Here is a 22207-nt window from a genome sequence, read left to right as displayed (position 1 = left end):
GGAGCAAATAGTATTATCCCTCAAAGCGAATATGAGTCATGACCGGGTTAATGAATGTCACAGAGTGCCATGTTAAAACATGGAAGGAAAACTCTCCAGTACCTCATTGGAACAGCACATTGGAACGTCCACGGTTTATTCTAATTACTGTAGTTTCTATTATTGCATTTCTCTTAATGTGTCATGCTTGGGTGGTAATTGGCTCCAGAATTACAATTAAAATTACCAACTGTAATATAAATGTCATTAAGAGGGGCTAGTGTAATAATAATCAATTATTGTTAGCCATTTCTCAAAACAGCATGTGTCCTAGGTTTCCTTTCTTAATTGCTAAAATGCACTATACACTATACACTATATGTTTTTGCAAAATTCTTCAATCCCATAAGAAGAAAACAGTTTTTGATGAGAGATGAGAGAAAGTTGAGGTCTTCTTATCGCTTTCCTTTTCTGATATATATATATGTGTGTGTCTGTGTGGTCTGATGTAATATTCTAATCTTAAATGTCTCAATATGTGTGTAATTAATCTATCTGTATTTCACTTAATTCAGTTGCTGAAATAATGAAATGCTCAATATTTCTAATTTAAAAAATATGACTGTTGCAACGCTGGCAAAAGAAACAAAAAGAAACCTGAAGTCTAGCTTTCTGATGACATACAGTACAGACCAAAAGTTTGGACACACCTTCTCAATCAAAGTGTTGTCTTTATTTTCATGACTATGAATATTGTAGCTTCACACTGAAGGCATCAAAACTATGAATTAACACATGTGGAATTATTTACTGAACAAAAAAGTTTGAAATAACTGAAAATATGTCTTATATTCTAGGTTCTTCAAAGTAGCCACCTTTTGCTTTGATTACTGCTCTGCACACTCTTGGCATTCTGTTGATGAGCTTCAAGAGGTAGTCACCTGAAATGGTTTTCCAACAGTCTTGAAGGAGTTCCCAGAGATGCTTAGCACTTGTTGGCCCTTTTGCCTTCACTCTGCGGTCCAGCTCACCCCAAACCATCTCGATTGGGTTCAGGTCCGGTGACTGTGGAGGCCAGGTCATCTGGCGCAGCACCCCATCACTCTCCTTCTTGGTCAAATAGCCCTTACACAGCCTGGAGGTGTGTTTGGGGTCATTGTCCTGTTGAAAAATAAATGATGGTCCAACTAAATGCCGGATGGAATAGCATGCCGCTGCAAGATGCTGTCGTAGCCATGCTGGTTCAGTATGCCTTCAATTTTGAATAAATCCCCAACAGTCACCAGTAAAGCACCCCACACCATCACACCTCCTCCTCCATGCTTCACGGTGGGAACCAGGCATATAGAGTCCATCCGTTCACCTCTTCTGCGCTGCACAAAGACACGTGTTGAAGAGGGATTTTGGGTTGGACCAAAGTGCAGACAAGAGCTTGGCAGCCGCATCTTAGTTTATTCTCAAAAAGGTCAAAAACGTAACAAAAACACTGCAGGTATGAATCAGAGACAAAATCCAAAACTTACAAAACACTGCAGGTACCTTGGCAAAACGTAGCATAAGCGAAGCATAAACAAACATAGTCATGGTAGGGAAAGGGGTAGTGACGAACACAAAGAACCAGCGACGAACAGAGACACCAAACCAACTAATATACCAGGGAAAGACAAAGGCAGGTAATCAAGGGAACTGAGAAGAACAGGTGCGACAAGGAGGCAGGGAAGGAACAGGAACAGGTGAAACAAATACAAAGGCTGAGGAAGAGTGAAAGGACTAAATAAACAACAGAAAAACACAAACTAAGCAAGAAAATAAATCAGAGGAGGAAATAAAGAACTAGAATAACTATAAACTAAAGTAAACAGAGAAACTAGAGGGGAACAACTAAACAAAAGTTAGCACAAAGCCACAAGCAAAGTCCAAAATGTCACTCCGTGACATAACCCCCCCCTCAAGGTCGGATTCCAGACGACCTCTGGGAACTAACAAAACAACCCACCCAGGGTGGGCGGAGGGAGGCCTTGGAAGGAGGGCAAGAGTCCGAAACACAAAACAACCCACCCAGGGTGGGTGGAGGAAGGCCTTGGGAGGAGGGCCAGAGTCCAAAACAAAAGTAACTCCCAATAAACAAAACCAGAGTCCATAATCTCCAGGGTCGAGAACAAAAATCCAGGAGGCCGCTGATCAGGGGGCCTGCGACAACGAAGCCAATGACGAAGGAGCTGATGATCCGGAGGTCTGCAACAAAGTAGCCAGCGAAGTGGCCAATGGTCTGGAAGCCAGCAGCGTCGAAGCCAGCGGCGAAGAAGCCGGTGTTCTGGAGGCCTGCAGCGACGTAGCCAGCGATGAGGCCGATGATCCGGAGGCCTGCAGCGGAGGAGCCAACGAAGAGGCAGGTGCCTCGGAGGCCTGCGGCGATGAAGCAGGCTGCCTGGAGTCTGGCAGTGGAGATGCCAGGCAAACCCATGAAGCGAGGAGTCAGGCAATCTACGACGTGGCGAGATCCTCAGAGACTTGTACCTAGCGTCCGGCTTGGACCCAGGCAGAAACCCAGAAGACTTGGCCCTGGCGTCCAGTGTGTACCCAGGCTGGAACCTAGAAGACTTGGCCCTGGCGTCCGGTGTGGACCCAGGCTTAGAGTCGTCAGGTGCATGGTCAGTCAAAAAGTTAGTCATCACATAGTCAGGCTCTGGTGTGTCATGCTCTGGTGTGTCAAGGTGTGCGTCAGGCTGCAGTGTGTCAGACAAAGAGTCAGGCTGCAGTGTGTCAGGCAAATAGTCAGGCTGCAGTATGTCAGGCAAAAAGTCAGGCTGCAGTGTGTCAGGCAAAGAGTCAGGCTGCAGTGTGTCAGGCAAAGAGTCAGGCTGCAGTGTGTCAGGCAAAGAGTTAGGCTGCAGTGTGTCAGGCAAAGAGTCAGGCTGCAGTGTGTCAGGCAAAGACAAAAAGTCAGTCCGTATTTCCAGTAACACCACCCAGAGGAAACTGAGCAGGTGCTCTGGACCAGGTCGTGAATGTAACCTGACTACGGGCTCCTCCGAAGCATTGTGTGGAAGTGGAGGCAGCCCGCCCACGGGCTCCTCCGTGTCGTGACGAGGCTCTGTAGACCCGGCGGCGGCCGGCTGGCTGAGGCTCTGTAGACCCGGCGGCGGCTGGCTGAGGCTCTTGCGGCTTGGCTGCATGCTGTGAGTCCAATGGCTTGGCTGCATGGTGTGAGTCCAGCGGCTTGGCTGCATGCTGTGAATCCAGTGGCTTGGCTGCAAGATCCTTGGAACTTTGTGCTGCCATTACTGCACAGAGAAGAGGGTCAAAGGGACCTCCAGCGGAGAGTGGAGCTGGAGCATCTAGCCATCCCTCTTCGAGAAACTCAGTAAGTAAAATGGTGTGCACATCAGCCAGATCCTGAGGATTGCTAATCAGGTGAGGAACACACTCTAGGCAACGTGACTTCATAAATTCTTTCTTAATCTCCTGCAACCCGGCCTGAACCCATGGCGGAGCAGGAGGCCGCACCGACGACCGGAGACCAGCAGAGGGCGCTGGGTAACCGCCCACCAACTCCGGGGAAGACAGCCGCGAGGAGGTCCCTCCATGGAAAAGTTGGAGGCACCCACCCGTACCTTCTCGGTGGCGACTGCCCACCGACGATGACGTCGTCCAGGGCAGGACGAAAACCCAGCCGGAAACTCTGCAGTGGCAGGTGGCGATGGGGGCAGCTCGGCTGGAGCTGCTGCAGACGTGGAATGCTTGCGGCAAGAACGACGTCGCTTGGAGGAGGATCGTGCTGGTGAGCAACGGTTCCGACCTGGCTCGAAACCCATATCTGCCTAGTCGGCCTCACCGAAGCATTCTTCCATCTCCTCCAGCAATAAAGGTGAGGGCGAAAGTTCCATCTCCTCACCGTACATAGTTCTTAGTGTCTCCACTTGCTGCTTTACCCAAAGCTTCAGCTCTGTAACTTTGTCCGCTTGGTCCTCATGGCTGGTTCCTAGTGTCGAAGAGGGATTTTGGGTTTGACCAAAGTGCAGACAAGAGCTTGGCAGCCGCATCTTAGTTTATTCTCAAAAAGGTCAAAAACGTAACAAAAACACTGCAGGTATGAATCAGAGACAAAATTCAAAACTTACAAAACACTGCAGGTACCTTGGCAAAACGTAGCATAAGCGAAGCATAAACAAAACATAGTCATGGCAGGGAAAGGGGTAGTGACGAACACAAGGAACAGAGACATCAAACCAACTAATATACTGGGGAAAGACAAAGGAAGGTAATCAAGGGAACTGAGAACAGGTGCGACAAGGAGGCAGGGAAGCAGCAGGAACAGGTGAAACAAATACAAAGACTGAGGAAGAGTGAAAGGACTAAATAAACAACAGAAAAACACAAACTAAGCAAGAGAATAAATCAGAGGAGAAAATAAAGAACTAGAATAACTATAAACTAAAGTAAACAGAGAAACTAGAGGGGAACATAGAAACAATAACCTAAGAAATAAACAAAGAGTCCATAAGGAGAATCTAAGTTACAAAATAAACAAACCAAATGAAAACAATAACTAAGGCAGGACTACAATACATACTAGGAAATGATAGAGGGAGGAAAATAAACTAATAAACATGAAGCCCAATCCAAAATGGAAACAACTACACAAAGGTTAGCACAAAGCCACAAGCAAAGTCCAAAATGTCACTCCGTGACACACGGTGGTTGGAACCAAAGATCTCAAACTTGGACTCATCAGACCAAAGCACAGATTTCCACTGGTCTAATGTCCATTCCTTGTGTTCTTTAGCCCAAACAAGTCTCTTCTGCTTGTTGCCTGTCCTCAGCAGTGGTTTCCTAGCAGCTATTTTACCATGAAGGCCTGATTCACACAGTCTCCTCTTAACAGTTGTTCTAGAGATGTGTCTGCTGCTAGAACTCTGTGTGGCATTGAACTGTTCTCTAATCTGAGCTGCTGTTAACCTGCGATTTCTGAGGCTTGTGCCTCGGATGAACTTATCGTCCGCAGCAGAGGTGACTCTTGGTCTTCCTTTCCTGGGGCGGTCCTCATGTGAGCAATTTCTTAAAGTTATTTCTTAAAGTAATGATGGCCACTCGTTTTTCTTTACTTAGCTGCTTTTTTCTTGCCATAATACAAATTCTAACAATCTATTCAGTAGGACTATCAGCTGTGTACTGTATCCACCTCCTGCACAATACAACTGATGGTCCCAACCCCATTTATAAGGCTTGAAATCCCACTTATTAAACTTGACAGGGCACACCTGTGAAGTGAATACCATTTCAGGTGACTACCTCTTGAAGCTCATCAACAGAATGCCAAGAGTGTGCGGAGCAGTAATCAAAGCAAAATGTGGCTACTTTGAAGAACCTAGAATATAAGACATATTTTCAGTTGTTTCACACTTTTTTGTTCAGTATATAATTCCACATGTGTTAATTCATAGTTTTGATGCCTTCAGTGTGAAGCTACAATATTCATAGTCATGAAAATAAAGACAACACTTTGATTGAGAAGGTGTGTCCAAACTTTTGGTCTGTACTGTACATCCAACCACAACCTAGCAATTATAATTCAAGGTCAAATCTTTCTTCTCCCACTTCACAAAATAAAACACTTCCTGTTACAGACTCCTTCACAACAAGAGCATGCATTCTGGTGTGAAATATGCATGTAAGTGTCTGCCAGAGCTGTATATATGAAATGCTGAAAAAATTAAAGGAACAATTTTTAATCAGAGTATTATATCAAGTCAGTGAATCTTCTGGGATATTGATGTGGTCCGTTCAGTAGTAGAGGGGATTGTTAATCAGTGTCAGCTGTTTTGGTGTTGAAGAAATTAACAGCAGGTGCTCTAAAGGGGTAACAATGAGATGACCCCAAAAACAGGAATGGGTTTGCAGGTGGAGGCCACAGATATTTTTTCCTCCTCATTTTTTTTTTTTACTGCTTTTCAGTAAATATGCATTTGAACAGGATCAGTGTCATTCCAGGTAGCGTGAGGCAATACCTGGACGCTACAGAGTTTGCATAGGCAGTCCAACCCCACGAGGATGACACATCAATATGTGACATTGCCCAAAGGTTTGTTGTGTCTCTAAGCACAGTTTCAAGATCATGAAGAAAATTCCAAAAGATAGGCAGTTACTCTAGTGGAGCTGGGCAGGCCTATTGGAGGTCCTTAATCCATCAGCAGGACCGGTATCTGCTCCTTTGTGTGAGGAGGAACAGGACGAGTCCTGCCAGAGCCCTACAAAGTGTCCTCCAGTGGGGCACTGGCTTGAATTTCTCTAACCAAACCATAAAAAACGGACATCATGGGGCAACCTGAGGGTCTGACGTCCTCTAGAATCAGAATCAGATAGAACTTTATTGCCAATTAGTGTTTCACATGTACAAGGAATTGGCTTTGGTAGTAAGGTGCAACACATATGCCCCTTTTCCACTGGCTCGATTTGGCCAGCCCGGAACAGCTCCGCACGGCTCTGCACATTGTGTGTTGCATTTCCATTGACCCTCTTTTGCTCCGCTGAAGGGAACACCTCGCGGAGGCGCGGCTTTATAGCATCATGTGTTGTGCTGCATAACCACGAATGAAACACCCAATCGCCAATGTAAAGAAGAAAAGACCGAAACGCGTTACAAAAACAAGAAGTAACATGTCTATTGCCTGGGGATTACGGCCAATCAGTGAACAACCCTTTGTTTACGTCACGTACAGTACCGACTCGGCCTCTCTTAGCCCTGCTAAGAAGGAGGTACCAAAAAAGTAGGTACCGGTACTGAAATAACAGTAATGGAAATGCTCGCGAAGCGAGCCGAGTGGAGCTGAGTCGGACCAAATCGAGCCAGTGGAAAAGGGGCAATAGACAAACATACTCCTGATATAAATACATTTGGAAATATATAGTTAAAAACAAATACAAGTTGTGTAGGAATGTTATGAGAAAAATAGAGCACCGTGCCAAAAATTTTAAATGTACAATAACAACAATATAGAAATCAATGAAAGAGTATTTACATGTGCTGAGATATTCACACTAAGTGCCAGGGCCTTGTTAATGAGGCTAGCTGCAGACGGGAAGAAGCTGTTTTTTGTGGCGGGATGTTTTAATCCTGATGGACTGCAGCCTCCTGCCAGAAGGGAAAGTCTGAAACGGTTTGTGTCCAGGGTGGGAGGGGTCAGCTGTAATCTTTCCTACTCGCCCCTTTATTCCTGGACGATTGCAGTTCCTGAAGATATGCTGTAGTCTGCCCTTGTACCTGATGGTGGCAGCAGCGTACCAGATGGTGATGGAGGAGGTGAGGATAGACTCACTGATGACGGAGTAGAAGTGCACCATCAATGTCTTTGGCAGGCTGAACTTCAGCTGCCGCAGGAAGTTCACTCTCGGCTGAGCGTTTTTGGTGAGGGAGGTGATCAGCTCCCACTTGAGATTCTGAGCGATGATGGTGCCCAGCACTGTAGAGATTAACTGGCATATGCCAGAGAACACTGCACTGGTAACCTGTTCTTTTCACATATGGGAGCAGATTCACTTTAAGCTCATGTGACAGACCTGAAAGGATCTGGAGAGACTGCAGTAAACACTCCAGCTGAAAAACACTGATCGGTTTGATGCTGGGTCAGTGTTGGTCTGGGTTAGTCTGGGATATCCATGCAGGGACAAACGATGGCACCCTGACTGCCATTAGGTATTGAGATGAAAGCCTTGGACTTATTGTTTGACCCTTCTATTGTTAGATCTGGGAGGATCTGGGAGGAGATACCACAGGACATCGTCCGTCATTTCATAAAGAGCATCAAATTTGTGTCATCTTATCATTCCAAACACATTATTTATCCATTCCTTGTCAGCATGGATATCCAGCATAATTGTTTTTTTTAAGCTCTTGTGATTTCAGTGATTTTATTTTCAAACACCTCATTAATACTGAAAATAGCTAACTTTGAGCCTTCTTCCTGCAGTAAAAACTTGTACATTGAAGGGCGTGAGTCATGCAGGGCAGTAGTGCTTGTGCTTGAGTTTTTACGTGACCCGACGACCTTCAACACTGATTAAGCTAAAAACTCTGGTTATCAGCCAATTTCTTGTTGCATCTCTAAATACTGGATATTTGTCTATTCTTGGTGATGGCTCTCTGAGCTGTTAAATAATGCTACTCTTTGTTCTTGTTTTTTCCTGATAAAGTTTTTTGATTTTTGTTTCATAATGATGTGGATTGTGTTTTTTAGTTACATTTAAATCAAACATAAGTTTCTTAAGTTCAAAACCAAACCACTGCTTACAAAGGGGTTTATTTTAACTGACACTGTCAGTAACTAAACGACAGCTGAATACCATAGGGATGTGCTCCATATCACCCAAATGCAAAACACATAAGTTGATCAATAGTATTTTTTGTGCTTAGATTGTTAAATGCAGTTTTTCTTCTTTTTGCTTTGTATGTCATCATATGTGCTTATTTGGACCAACTGGCCTCAAACTGCTGCTCAAAGGCAAAAGGCAAAATAAAGAAAATATTTAATTGATGTGAACTTCAAATATTTCTAAGCCTTAGCACACAGAACTGAAACTATCTGCCAGGCCAGATAACACCTCGGGCTAAACTGGCTCTTTGATTAAACCACTTTACAAACAAAATATTGTAAATGAGCCCATTTAAAAGGTTAGGCGATGCATTTCAGCAGCCACCAGTGGTGTCTAGATGTCAAAGCCATCTAAGCAGAAACAGATGTGGAACAGCCACATAAAAAACAAAAAAAAAGATGAATGCTATCTGTCAGAGGCGCATATGGCCATGCCTAAATACAAACTATACTATTTATCACCACTCCTGCTTTCAGCAAAGAATGAAATCAAAAGCCTCAAATGCTGAACAGCAGGTGCCAAATTTCATCCACATATTTGGTGGCTAAAAAGCAGAGCTATAGTTGTTTCTTCTTTCCAGTTTGCCATTGTTGTCTGCGGGGGAGCCAGTGCTGCACTCATTCGTACCGTACCTGTCTTCAAGGACTGTGACAGCAGCAGCAGGATTGCGAGGGTGATCTAGTTCCATAGAGTTTTGTTTATTGGCAGCCGTTTAGCCAAGCATGTCTTCAAAAAACCTCAGCAGAATAATTTACCAGGTTTACGCTGCAGTATTATCACGGAGATACGCTCCAGAGAAAAACAGATCTGTTGCACTGGCTGGCGAAATGTCATGTCATGAGATTACAGATATCTTGTCTCGTCACATTGTGTGCAGCGTGAGAATTCAGCCCCATCCTGTTTCTGTGATGGGGATCTTAATTTGAGTTAAATAGAAAGTGAGTCAATCCATTTGTGTTGCAACAAACACAAGACTAGAAGCCAAAATTTTCAAAACAGCATTCATTTTTTCTCTCGTGCGTACTTAAGATATCGCATTTCATTAGAAAGGACACAAATCCTGACATCAAAGCCACATAATGGCAAATTGCTTTTGTTAGGTGATACTGCAGTAAAAGGAAAGATTAATATATAAATCCAGCCTCCTCTTTGCGATATACACACGCTTTTTGTGACCAAATTAAAAGTGCCCCACAGAGAAAATAACCATGCGGTATTCCACTCCTGCAGTGGCTGATGTGACATAGAAATTGTGCAACATTGCTAAGCAGCCATGTCAGTTCTTCACTTACTTCATGAGAAGTGGTGCCTGGGTAAGAGGAAAAACACATTTTACCATCATATAAAGTCTCATTTCCAGAGGAAACTTGACAGTTCCTTGAGTGGGAACACGTCATGAGTGACAACATTTCCACTTGCAGTTTTTTGCAGCATGCTTGCAATATGACAACCAAATTCATTGGATTCAAGAGCCTTTCTGGCATTTTTATACAGTTAAAAAACACAAAGTAGAGTGATCTGGGTTTCCAACTCGGACTTTATCTGTTGTTGTGTTTCTGGCTGAGTGTCCTACCTCAGGTGAGCCCTGGCAATTCCCCACCAAGTCTCCGAAGAGACTTGGTGGGGAAGACAGAACTGTGCAACAGAATGGAAATCTCAACACTTACAGCCCTCCCAAGTTTCTACTGAAAGCATCTACAGTACAGTGGGTAAGACATGCAACCAAGCATTGATAATGAGAGAGGGGCTGACAAAGAAAGTGTTATTTAAACATTATATTCAGGCCAATACAAGGCGATAAAATCACACTTATTGTTATTTACCCTTCTAGAGGAGATGCGTTCCAGCTGTGGATTCTTTCTATTTTTGTTACCAGTAAAAGTTTGGACACACCTTTGTCAGTCAGTTGCTTAGAAAAAGTTGCAACATGTGAACATATCACAAGAGGGAAAACGTATTATACATCAGTAATTGTAATCATGACTTGCAACAATATAACTACAAAAACAACAAATGGTGCATGATCTAAACTGAGTGAAAGTAAATTGTGGTGGTATCAGAAAGAACATGCATGGGTACTTTTTATGGCAAACTTAGTCTTGGACCTGACAGGACACATCAGTGAGGATGTTTCATAACAGTACAATATGTAGTCTAATTACTAAACATCTTGCAACACTTGCAGCAACATCCCTGCCTCGGGCAATGTGGTGTCCACTGAAATAAAACAAAAACAAGCAACAACAAAAAAAGTGAAGAAAAAAGCTGCAAATGCAGCAGATATTGCTTTACTCCGTATGTTAGAAACTTTGAGTCATCTTACACTTCTTCTACATTTTCTCAAATCTACTAGCGCTGATCCAAATGAGAGCATACAGGTCCTTCTCAAAATATTAGCATATTTTGAGAAAGTTCATTATTTTCCATAATGTCATGATGAAAATTTAACATTCATATATTTTAGATTCATTGCACACTAACTGAAATATTTCAGGTCTTTTATTGTCTTAATACGGATGATTTTGGCATACAGCTCATGAAAACCCAAAATTCCTATCTCACAAAATTAGCATATCATTAAAAGGGTCTCTAAACGAGCTATGAACCTAATCATCTGAATCAACGAGTTAACTCTAAACACCTGCAAAAGATTCCTGAGGCCTTTAAAACTCCCAGCCTGGTTCATCACTCAAAACCCCAATCATGGGTAAGACTGCCGACCTGACTGCTGTCCAGAAGGCCACTATTGACACCCTCAAGCAAGAGGGTAAGACACAGAAAGAAATTTCTGAACCCAGAGTGCTGTATCAAGGCACCTCAGTGGGAAGTCTGTGGGAAGGAAAAAGTGTGGCAGAAAACGCTGCACAACGAGAAGAGGTGACCAGACCCTGAGGAAGATTGTGGAGAAGGGCCGATTCCAGACCTTGGGGGTCTTGCGGAAGCAGTGGACTGAGTCTGGAGTAGAAACATCCAGAGCCACCGTGCACAGGCGTGTGCAGGAAATGGGCTACAGGTGCCGCATTCCCCAGGTCAAGCCACTTTTGAACCAGAAACAGCAGCAGAAGCGCCTGACCTGGGCTACGGAGAAGCAGCACTGGACTGTTGCTCAGTGGTCCAAAGTACTTTTTTCGGATGAAAGCAAATTCTGCATGTCATTCAGAAATCAAGGTGCCAGAGTCTGGAGGAAGACTGGGGAGAAGGAAATGCCAAAATGCCAGAGGTCCAGTGTCAAGTACCCACAGTCAGTGATGGTCTGGGGTGCCGTGTCAGCTGCTGGTGTTGGTCCACTGTGTTTTATCAAGGGCAGGGTCAATGCAGCTAGCTATCAGGAGATTTTGGAGCACTTCATGCTTCCATCTGCTGAAAAGCTTTATGGAGATGAAGATTTCATTTTTCAGCACGACCTGGCACCTGCTCACAGTGCCAAAACCACTGGTAAATGGTTTACTGACCATGGTATCACTGTGCTCAATTGGCCTGCCAACTCTCCTGACCTGAACCCCATAGAGAATCTGTGGGATATTGGGAAGAGAACGTTGAGAGACTCAAGACCCAACACTCTGGATGAGCTAAAGGCCGCTATCGAAGCATCCTGGGCCTCCATAAGACCTCAGCAGTGCCACAGGTTGATTGCCTCCATGCCACGCCGCATTGAAGCAGTCATTTATGCAAAAGGATTCCCGACCAAGTATTGAGTGCATAACTGTACATGATTATTTGAAGGTTGACGTTTTTTGTATTAAAAACACTTTTCTTTTTTTGGTCGGATGAAATATGCTAATTTTGTGAGATAGGAATTTTGGATTTTCATGAGCTGTATGCCAAAATCATCCGTATTAAGACAATAAAAGACCTGAAATATTTCAGTTAGTGTGCAATGAATCTAAAATATATGAATGTTAAATTTTCATCATGACATTATGGAAAATAATGAACTTTATCACAATATGCTAATATTTTGAGAAGGACCTGTACATTGTACAGAAATATGTCAAGAGCCACAACCTGTCATATAGCAGTTACACTTTGTATTTGTACACACAGAGCCAGCTTTGGCCATTTTGGTTCCCTGGACAAGATTAGGATTTGGCCCCCACCTCCCTAAATGTTGGTTTACAACATTTAGGGAGGTCATCTTGAAAGTTTGAAAATTTTAAAGGTTAGACCGTTTCATTGACACAGTAAAAATAGACATTCAGAGCCTGTATGTGTGGATAAATCCGGCAACTAGTTCCTCACGGCATCAGTCCATGACATATGTAGATTAGATTTACTTTTTGTTGTACAGTACAAGCGGAACATGTAGCTGCAGCAGACAGAATACAGGATGTGTTCCACATATCTAATTATCCGGTCTTGATCAAGGAATCATTCAAATAAAAATGTTCCATTACAATTATATAGTTACACAGCACCTACAGTATTTACAATATAATTATTAGCCAACTTATTATTAGTCTTTGTTTCATTAACGTGCTCTAAGAAAACCAGACTCTCAACATAACAGGATCAGACATGAAACATACATGTACATCAAAAAACACAAAACCCAGAAACATTTAGAGTGTCTCTGTTCCTCACCAAAAATGACAACGTGGTCCAAAAATTTGAACTGCAACTATTTTCTTGAAAATATTTCAATAGGGGCATAATAAAAATGTTTTATACTATTTTATTCAAATTTCTATTATCCTAATAAAACTAACAAAGTAATAAACAAAAAATTTATTTTGTGAAGTATGTTTGAGCTAACAGGTGAGACAGAACAGCACACACTGAAGCTAATGTCCTATTCATTTCCACAGTATGTGAAACAGTTTTTTCAGAAGCTACAAATCATACCTGCCCGCTATCACTGTTTGTTCTGTATATGTCCTCCTGTAGGGCTTATATGCATAGCTGATCACTACTGTGGACAGCTGCAGTTAAAACTGTTTTCTTGTATGTGTGAGGTTGTAAATAGTGCATTTGCATATAAGTCTAGGGTGTCACCCTTTGCACTTTCACCTACCTGGCAGCCAATAGAAAAATCTTCAAAATAAAATTGCCAGTCCTTACAGATACAAAATATCATCAACATCAACTTAAAAAAGTGAATATAATTGTTAAAAAAGAACTGATTTCATGTTGGGAGGAAGCTGGTACCATTGATTGTATGTGAATAATTGGAAAAGTGAGGTTGTTATACTTTATGAATGAATGAATGAAATACCATATATGGTATATGTAGTATTTATTTCATCTTGGGTAACTAAATGTTGCTAATTACTGCTGTTAAGCTATGAAGTGGCCAAGTCTGGACAGTATTGTAATTCATTAATTGAATGAGAGCAAATAAACATCAAGTTAGGTCAGTTAGTCAAAGATGCTATTATGTATGTTACAGTAAAGTATCAAAGAGTTAGGCAGGACATGACAGCAACATCCTCACTCACTGTCTGATTAACAAAAAAATCACACATGCCCAAAAAGAGGCTGTTGTGATCTAATTAAAAGCCATCATAGGATAAGTATGAGGAGATTCAAGACGTGAGCAGCCTGGGAGAATGAGTGTTGAATCCAAATGCACAATTTTCTTCCACTGAGACATAGCTGAAATCAGGAAAGAGGGGAGAAAGACAGAGCAGTGTCTATAAAACGATTTTCATATAGAGACATGGCCAACCCTGCAAGGCTGACTGCCTCCACAACACTGGTACAAGAGGTGTTTCAGAGGGACTACACTCCGCCGATGACTACATTATTTATAGATGAAAGAGGATCTAAAACAGAGCGATCAATGCACAGATGAGACTGGGTGACCAGATGACTGCAACCTGGTCTGCAGAATGAGATGTGAGCTCTGCAAGGTGGGCAGGTGTAGCAGCTATTTGGTCCCTAAAACAAATCTGCTGTTTAATGGCCACTTCTATCACTCTCACTGTAGAGGAGGAAAAAAAAATCACGGTTCTCTGTATTTGCCAGAATCACTAAGTGAGCCAGTATGACCACTGAGGAGTTACGACCATTTGGACAGACCCATCAGGGTGGTTTGCTGTCATGTTTCCACATTTGAACACATTCCTGCACACAAGCACCCTCACATATCTTGCATTATCACTAACGTGGGGAAATTAGTGCTCGGTCTGTGATACGGACCACTCGTGGTAGCCACTGAGGTGCATGGAGATCGGAAGTGGGGCCTTGGGGAGTGCATTAACCCATAATGATCTGCCAAATACAACAGCAATTTCACACCTGAGTAGATAAAAACACGGCCATCTGTTTGAGCCGGTGACAGGTAGAACATCGCATGAATTAAACCATTAGGTAGAAGACATATGTTCCCTGTTTTTAAGAGCTTTTGAGGTATGTAATTGTCTACCCAATAAGTTAGTTGGGTTTGCAGTTTGATTGGTAAGTTCACCATTTAGGGCGGTCACATGGTATTACATGACAAACAGTGTTTTACAAAAGTAAACATACCCTTTCATGTTTTGTCATTGTGCTTGTTACCTCAAAAAAAATTTATTTTATTGAGGTTTTATGTGATAGATGAACAGAAAGTAGTTCATCACAGCACATTGGAAAAGAAAGTGGAGGGGAAATATGTTTTTAAGTGCCCAGCCTCTTTGATCGGATACACCTAAATAAAGTCCAGTGACTTCACAAGTCATCAGTAATGTACTGTTTTAACATAAAATAAGTTCAACTTGGATTATTAAACAACGTCTCAATCTTTGAACATCTCACAGAGCAATGTTCAATCACCATTTGAAATCTGAAAGTCTATTGCACAGCTACCGACCTACTAATACATGTTAATCCACCTACACTGACAGGCCTTGTATGGATGGCATTGATCAGATAGGTAAGAAGCCTATGGTTACTCCAGAGGAGCTGCAGAGATCCATAGCTCAGGTGGGAAACGTCAAATACATGGAAAAAGGTGCTCTGGTCAAATAAGACCCAAATTGAACTTTATGGCTCACATTCAAAACGCTATATGAGGCAGACAACAAGTATCACTAGTAGTCAACCCCTTGAACAAACCTTTCCCACAGAGAAACATGGTGGTGTCGGCATCATGCTGTGGCCATGTTTCTCTTCAGCAGGGACAGGTAAGTTGATTAGGGCTGAGGGGCCAATAACCTTGAACATACAGCCAGACCTACAATGGGAATTGTGTATATCAAAGCATATTAATTTGTTAGAATGGTCCAGTTAAAGTCCAGGCCTGTATCCAATTACGAATCTGTGGCGTAACGTGACAAAACAAAACAAAAACAGAGTTAAGGCGGGCGACCAGGAGGTCGTCCCGAGCAGGCACAGAGTTCAGGCGGGCGACCAGGAGGTCGTTCCGAGCAGGCACAGATTTCAGGCGGGCGACCAGGAGGTCGTCCCGAGTAGGCACAGAGTTCAGGCGGGTGACCAGGCCTGCACCAAAGACGTGGAGGCCGACTGAGCAGAGTAGAGGACTTTCCAAACACTCTGTGGGACTCCAGAGGCGTGGAGCCTGGCGAACCCTCAGAGGCTGAAGCAGAGCCTGGCGAACCCTCAGCTCTGGGTTCAAAAGCCAGAATGAGGACCAATTCCTCACTGAACCCCTGCAGACTAGGAACAGGAGCTGAGGCGTCACAGACACCCTCAGTGACGTGAGCAGGAGCTGAGGCGTCACAGACACCCTCAGTGGTGTGAGCAGGAGCTGAGGCGTCACAGACACCCTCAGTGGCGTGAGCAGGGGCTGAGGCATTGCAGACACCCTCAGAGGCGTGAGCAGAGGCTGAGGCGTCAGTCGGACCCTCAGTGGCGTGAGCAGAGGCGTCGCCGGGGCCCCTGATGACTTGAGCCGGGGCGTCCCTCTTATGACGTCCTCTGCGCTGTGTGGAGGGTGTTGAGGCTGACTTAGGGTCAGCCGTCATCCTAGGCTGTGGTGTGTCTGGCCTGGAGTCAGAGAACGGCCACGAAGGGGACCTGTCCCCGGAACTGGAATCGCCAACCTGGATCCATCATAAGCCGACTGCGGCACTGACAGACCCGCAGAACGGCGCAACGACTTCTCCGCCTCCCGAGACAGGAAAGTAAGGAGATCAATGGAGCTAGCCTGATGCTCCTCCGCGAGGTCCGTTGTTGGCGGAGACATTCTGTCACGGTTTACTTGATATTGGACCCCAGAATGCAGGCGAGCAGGCAGTGTGATGGCAAGTGAAGAAAAGGTTTAATTTACAAAAACTCACACTCAGCAGGAGGCAGGAACAAAACAAACGGGCAGGCAAGACAGGCATGGCATGATCAAAAAAACAAAAAGACAAGACTTGGTTAGAGAACTAGACATGAGCATGAGCGCAAGACATGAGCATGAGAGTGAAAGATGTTTCCGCGAAGACAAACAGAGCAGGTGTGAATATATTGAGTGAAAACCAGGTGGAGCAAGGGGACAGATTAACTTGGACAGGTGAGCCGATTAAACTTAATTGACAGACAGAACAAAATGTGGCTGCGGCAAAAACAGAGACTCTAATAAACAAACTAGAAAAACATGAAGCTAAAGCATAACCAGATCCGAAAACCAAACTTGACAAAACATGAACAAGACGACAAAACTAAAGCATGAACAGGAAAATAAACAGAAACATGATTCAAAATCTAAGAAGAATAATAACAAAAGAACGAGTCAAAACCTTAACTGTGAAAAACATAAGAAGAAACCCGAAACCAAAAACCAAACAACCCTACATCATGACATTTGTAAAGCAAATTGAAAACAATTTGAGACTTTTTATCTTCCACTTCACGATTATGCACTACATTGTGTTGGTCTAACACATACAATCATAATTCATGAAAGAGAATATACGTTCCAATGAGACTGAGTCTGTCAAATTAAAAATACTTTTTAAATATAACAACCTTCAACTACGTATTAACATAGCTTTCATTAAGTCTACTTTTCTGTAATTAAAATGATTTTTTATTGGTCTGGTGTAATATTCTAATCCTAATTGTCGTGTTTTCATTTGCTATAAGCAGAAAACCCTCATAAACAGAAATAAAGGTTTGAAAACATCACTCTGTGTTTTATTAATCTATATAATGTGTTTCACATAGTGAATTGAGTTACTGAAACAAATGAAACTTTTCAATAATATTCAAATTTATTGAATATGACCGTACTATCTGAATAAAGTATATTGAGGTTTGTGGCTGTAACATGATGAAATCTGAAATGTTTACATTCATGCTGAGAACCATCAATGTCTACAAAGTGATAGAAGTAAAATACCAGTGCTTAAAATTTTGTTCATCAAAAGATTGATAAAAAGTAACTTTATCTGATGACTAAGTATCCTAACTATCTTGTTTTTCAGGAAGTTTGGTAATGATACTATCTAAACATGCTGCTATACAACAATATTCGCTTTGAGAGCCTGTGAGAGTAAAAGGCATGTGTCAAGTCACAATAACTTATATAACGAGCAGGATGACTGTCTTGTTTCACAAAAAAGCCCTAAACTACTTTTAAATGGAACTGCTTTAAAACTTTCCCAGTAAAAATATGTGTAATAACTAGAGGAAACTGTTTTTTGCATAACACCATTTCCCTGCAGCCATTACAGTGGGTGTGTTGAATACAAAAGTTTTTCAACAACCTCAAAGGGTTGACACATTGAATGCTGCGTACAGTAGCCTACAAACACAAAGTTGGCTGGGTCCAATTTGTTGTTCTCTGTCTTTCTTTTCTTCATTTTTTTATGAGAGGCTTATCTGACAATAAGCAGTGTGAACCTCAAGTTGACACAGCAGTAGAGGAGTTTTTAGATCCTTTGATGTGTGATTTCTGGTGAACAAGGGTGAATGTGATGTACATGCAAGAAAAGACACCAATTAAAGAAGGTCCCACCATCCCAGGGAAGTCACACCATTATTTCTTTGAGACCCTCTCAAACTTTGACAAAGGGCATTAATCAAACTTAGACCCTCAGGCAAGGGCAAGAAAGGAAAAAGTGCATGTGTGTGTGTATCTCTGTATTTGTGTGAGCTTGTATCCTACTCTGTGTGTGTGCTCTGAAACTAGCTAGCAACAAACAAGATAAGACAGACAGTGAAACAGGAGAAGGGGGAACTTTCAGAGATCTTTGACAAGAGGAAGCTCTTGAGGCAGACAAGGTGATACTCTTATCCAGAGGTCATTGCCAGCATTTGCTGAAGAACCGGATTTTTATCCTAAGCAGAGAGACCAGATAACAAACTTCTATTTGTCATTGTTCCCATATCACTGCCTGTTTTATTCATTTCAGACTTTATTGTCAGGATACGAAAGTGTTTGGTCTTTTAATTTTTAAATGTTGCAACATTTTTCTTAATTTTATTTTATTTTATAAGATAGGGACTCTCTAATGACCTTTTCAGATTTCCTTATTATCCTCGTCAGGGCCCTCTTTTACAGTACGTCTTCTGGAAGCAGGTGTAACACTCTGAAATGAGGTATCTCAGCACACTTTCCACCAGAGCTCTGTTAGGATACTAGTAGGAAGAGATGTTTGTTTCCCCAGAAACTGTAGTCTCTGCTGGATGCACTTCATGATGCCAGAGGTGTCCATAAACCAACTGAGGTCATCAGAGATCTGCACTCTGAAGAGTTTAGTTCTTTCCACTCTTTCTGCTGGAAAGTTGGCATTGCTGAGGGATGTATGCTCAGGACATGACCTCCAAAAGTTGATGATCATCCTTATAGTTTTGTCTGCATTGAGTACCAGGTTGTTGTCTTTGCACCAGCCCTCAAGCTGTTTGACTTCCTCTTTATTCCTATTTGTTTAACATCATTAGACTCATAGTTTGTGATTTATTTATTATGTATTAATTTGAAGCTGGATGGGTAGGGTATTCTTTTCAGAACAGATATGGCACACAAACAGTTGATGGTCAGTGACATGTTTTTCTTTTTCATCAAATTAGTTTTAGGTCTTAACTGGTTTTATAAAAACAGCAGAAAACCAGTGGTGCTTATCCCCACGGCTCCTTGAATCAAAGACGGGGTACTTGCTGGACAGGTCAGAAGTCCATCACAGGACCTGCAAACATGTACCCATTCATAACCTCAAGGCAATTTAGAGTCATGTTCTTGGACTGTGAAGTACCAGTACCGGGAGAGAACCCACATATGCTCAGAAAGACTCCACGCCAGGATTCGATCCAGGGACCCTTTTTTTGACAAGCAACGGTGCTACCAACTGCACCATCATGCAGCCCTTTATGAACTCCAAGGCTCATCAGTTTTTATGAATGGAGCCCCAAACTGAGTTTCTAAATAGTTACTGTGAACAAAGCTGTATGTAATGCATGGCTCTACATTTTTATATAACCCAGGTGATAATGAAACAAACAGCAGGAAGGTAAATGGGAGCACACATTGGGAGAACCATGTAGCGTTGCATCAGGTGATGCCTTTAACTCACAATGGATGCATCATACTGAATCTCGCTGAGACAAAACAGATAACAGCCCTTCAGTTGTAGATAGTTTTAACGGAATATTGATGTTTCTGCACAGAACAGGTTCAATTGAAGGATCACTGGGCCCTTTGCCGTGGTTGCCTCAGCTGCCAACCAGATGCTACAACTCTGGGTCATTTATCACTAAAGTATAGGTAGTCTTTAACTGCCATCATACACGGTTGATGTGTGTTGCCCTTGATGTGGTGAACTTGTATTATTGCCAGTTATTAGTGCCAGTTTAGCACTGCAACCAATTTGGTGGGGGAAAAAATAACCTGTGTGATGCAAACATTTAAAGTGTTTATCTGCTCTAATCCTTGTCAGTGGGTATTTTAAATGTGTCAAACAAGTCATTATTTAAAGTGCTCTACAAAACTGCTCATGTTTTGACCTGTTAACTACCATTCAAGGCTGAATCAAAGTTCCACACAAAAGCAACCACCAAACATCATCAGGCCACAAGAGCATTTTTTGCACCCAGGTTTTAGATTGAGAATAGGGGTGCATTAGTTTCTAAAAACTATTTTGTAAATGTTTTTTTTTTTTTTTTACAGGGATAGACAAAATTCAAGGAAACAAACAACTGGCGCTTAATTAGTCTAAAAATGTGTGTGGTAAAAACAGGTCTCACTGGTATAGAAGCATGTTTCGCAGCAGTAACAATGTCATCTCCTGAAATGAGAGATAAAATGGGCTATATGATGCATTGCAGAAATGAATATAATATTTTTTCCTATGGTTGTAATCATTGGCAGAGGACAAAACAGTAATTACATAAGTAATAGTGACTTCTGCACTATTAAGCAATAATAAGCTGTATTACTGTTATGATATTAGTGTATTTATGATATTAGTGACAGTAAAACTAACATAATTAGATGTAATGTTGCCAGTACTGGCCTTGGTACTGCTCACAACTGATAAATATAATAAGTAAAGCAAAGACCATCACCATCATATAAAAAAAGTATTTTACTGATATGTCAAAACATTTATGATCCATGAAATGAACTAAGCATCAAAGGAGTTGAGAAATCAGCTTCTCTTTGTGCCGCTAAGGAATCCAAACCATGATGTAAAGAATGAGCAGCTCTTCTTCACTGCCCAGTGCTCATAAGGTTTTGGTATCTTGTAAGCTTTGCTAAAGTTTTATATTGTACTCTGATCCTGTTTAAATTCTATAAAGGTCTCAAATCAAACTGTCCAACTATTAGTTACTTAGTTTAATCTGTCAGGATCCCTTTTAAGCGTTTTTTTGGGAGTGAGGTGGAGTAACTCCAAGGTATCAATGGTTTTGGTCTAGGGTAGTCTAGTCTTCACAAAGTCTTCTGGAAACAGAGGCGAATTCTGGGATCTATAGATTTTTACAGCATGTTTTTGTTTTTTGTATTTTGTACTTGCTATTTTATTGCTTCTTGCAAACGTCTTAATACTTTTTAAGATGATCTTGGTATTCTGGTTTGTTGCTTTTGTGAAATGTGCTATAAGCTTGTTTAGTTCTTCTAGTCTACACACTTAGTTTATCTTGATTGCCCTCATACCTAGTGATAGCTGCTGTAGTGGACTTTTCTTATCAAAGTGGAGAGAAGTTGACTCACAACAAGATAAAATCCGGACTTTGTCTTTATAAGTTTTATTCAAAGGCATTAAGCGTTTGAAGACCCTGTCACTGAGGTTAGTCAGTGAAACAGAGCCCCGATCAACATTTACACACAGTATTTATACCAAACATGACAGTGTTATCTCAACTTCAAAGAGTCTGTGTTTTATGACCCTAGAACCTTCTCGGGTTCAGAGGTGACAAAGTTATCTAGGAACACACCCATCTGCTCTTCATGAGACATCACCCTAAATGATGGGTTTTAACCATTAAACTTCTGATAATGGCTTTACAGCTTCCTCCTCTAACACAGATGTTCTGAGGAGTGAGGTAACCTAAAGGTCATACACTTTGGAGCACTTAATAAAATAATTTCCATTACAACTCCTTTCTTCTGATTACAAGATAATCACAACTAAAGGAAAATTCTTCAAAACCATCAGCTAACAGATAATCCAAAGCCAATTTATTTTGCAAACTCATCGTTCTAAGCTTGCTGCTCTGTGGTCAGAACAGTGAAACCTTCCTCTCTAATAATGGGCTGACTGAATCATAAGTTGTGACTGTAGGTAGTAAGTGAGCTAGATAACATACTCCAGACCAATTAGCAGGCAGTTACAGATATAATCTATTTCCACACATCCAAACCATGTTCTTAGGACATGAGTACCCATCTCTACTAGGAAAAGTAACAAACCCTGGTTAATTTACCTGCCTGGTCATACAACTTACTTCCATTCGGTACAGCTGTGAGATTAAGAGTTAACACAAAGGGATCTGGGAC

This window comes from Girardinichthys multiradiatus, chromosome 23 (assembly GCF_021462225.1).
Source record: "Girardinichthys multiradiatus isolate DD_20200921_A chromosome 23, DD_fGirMul_XY1, whole genome shotgun sequence".
NCBI lineage: Eukaryota > Metazoa > Chordata > Actinopteri > Cyprinodontiformes > Goodeidae > Girardinichthys > Girardinichthys multiradiatus.
The sequence above is the reverse complement of the archived record's forward strand: the minus strand, read 5'-3'. Positions refer to the sequence as shown.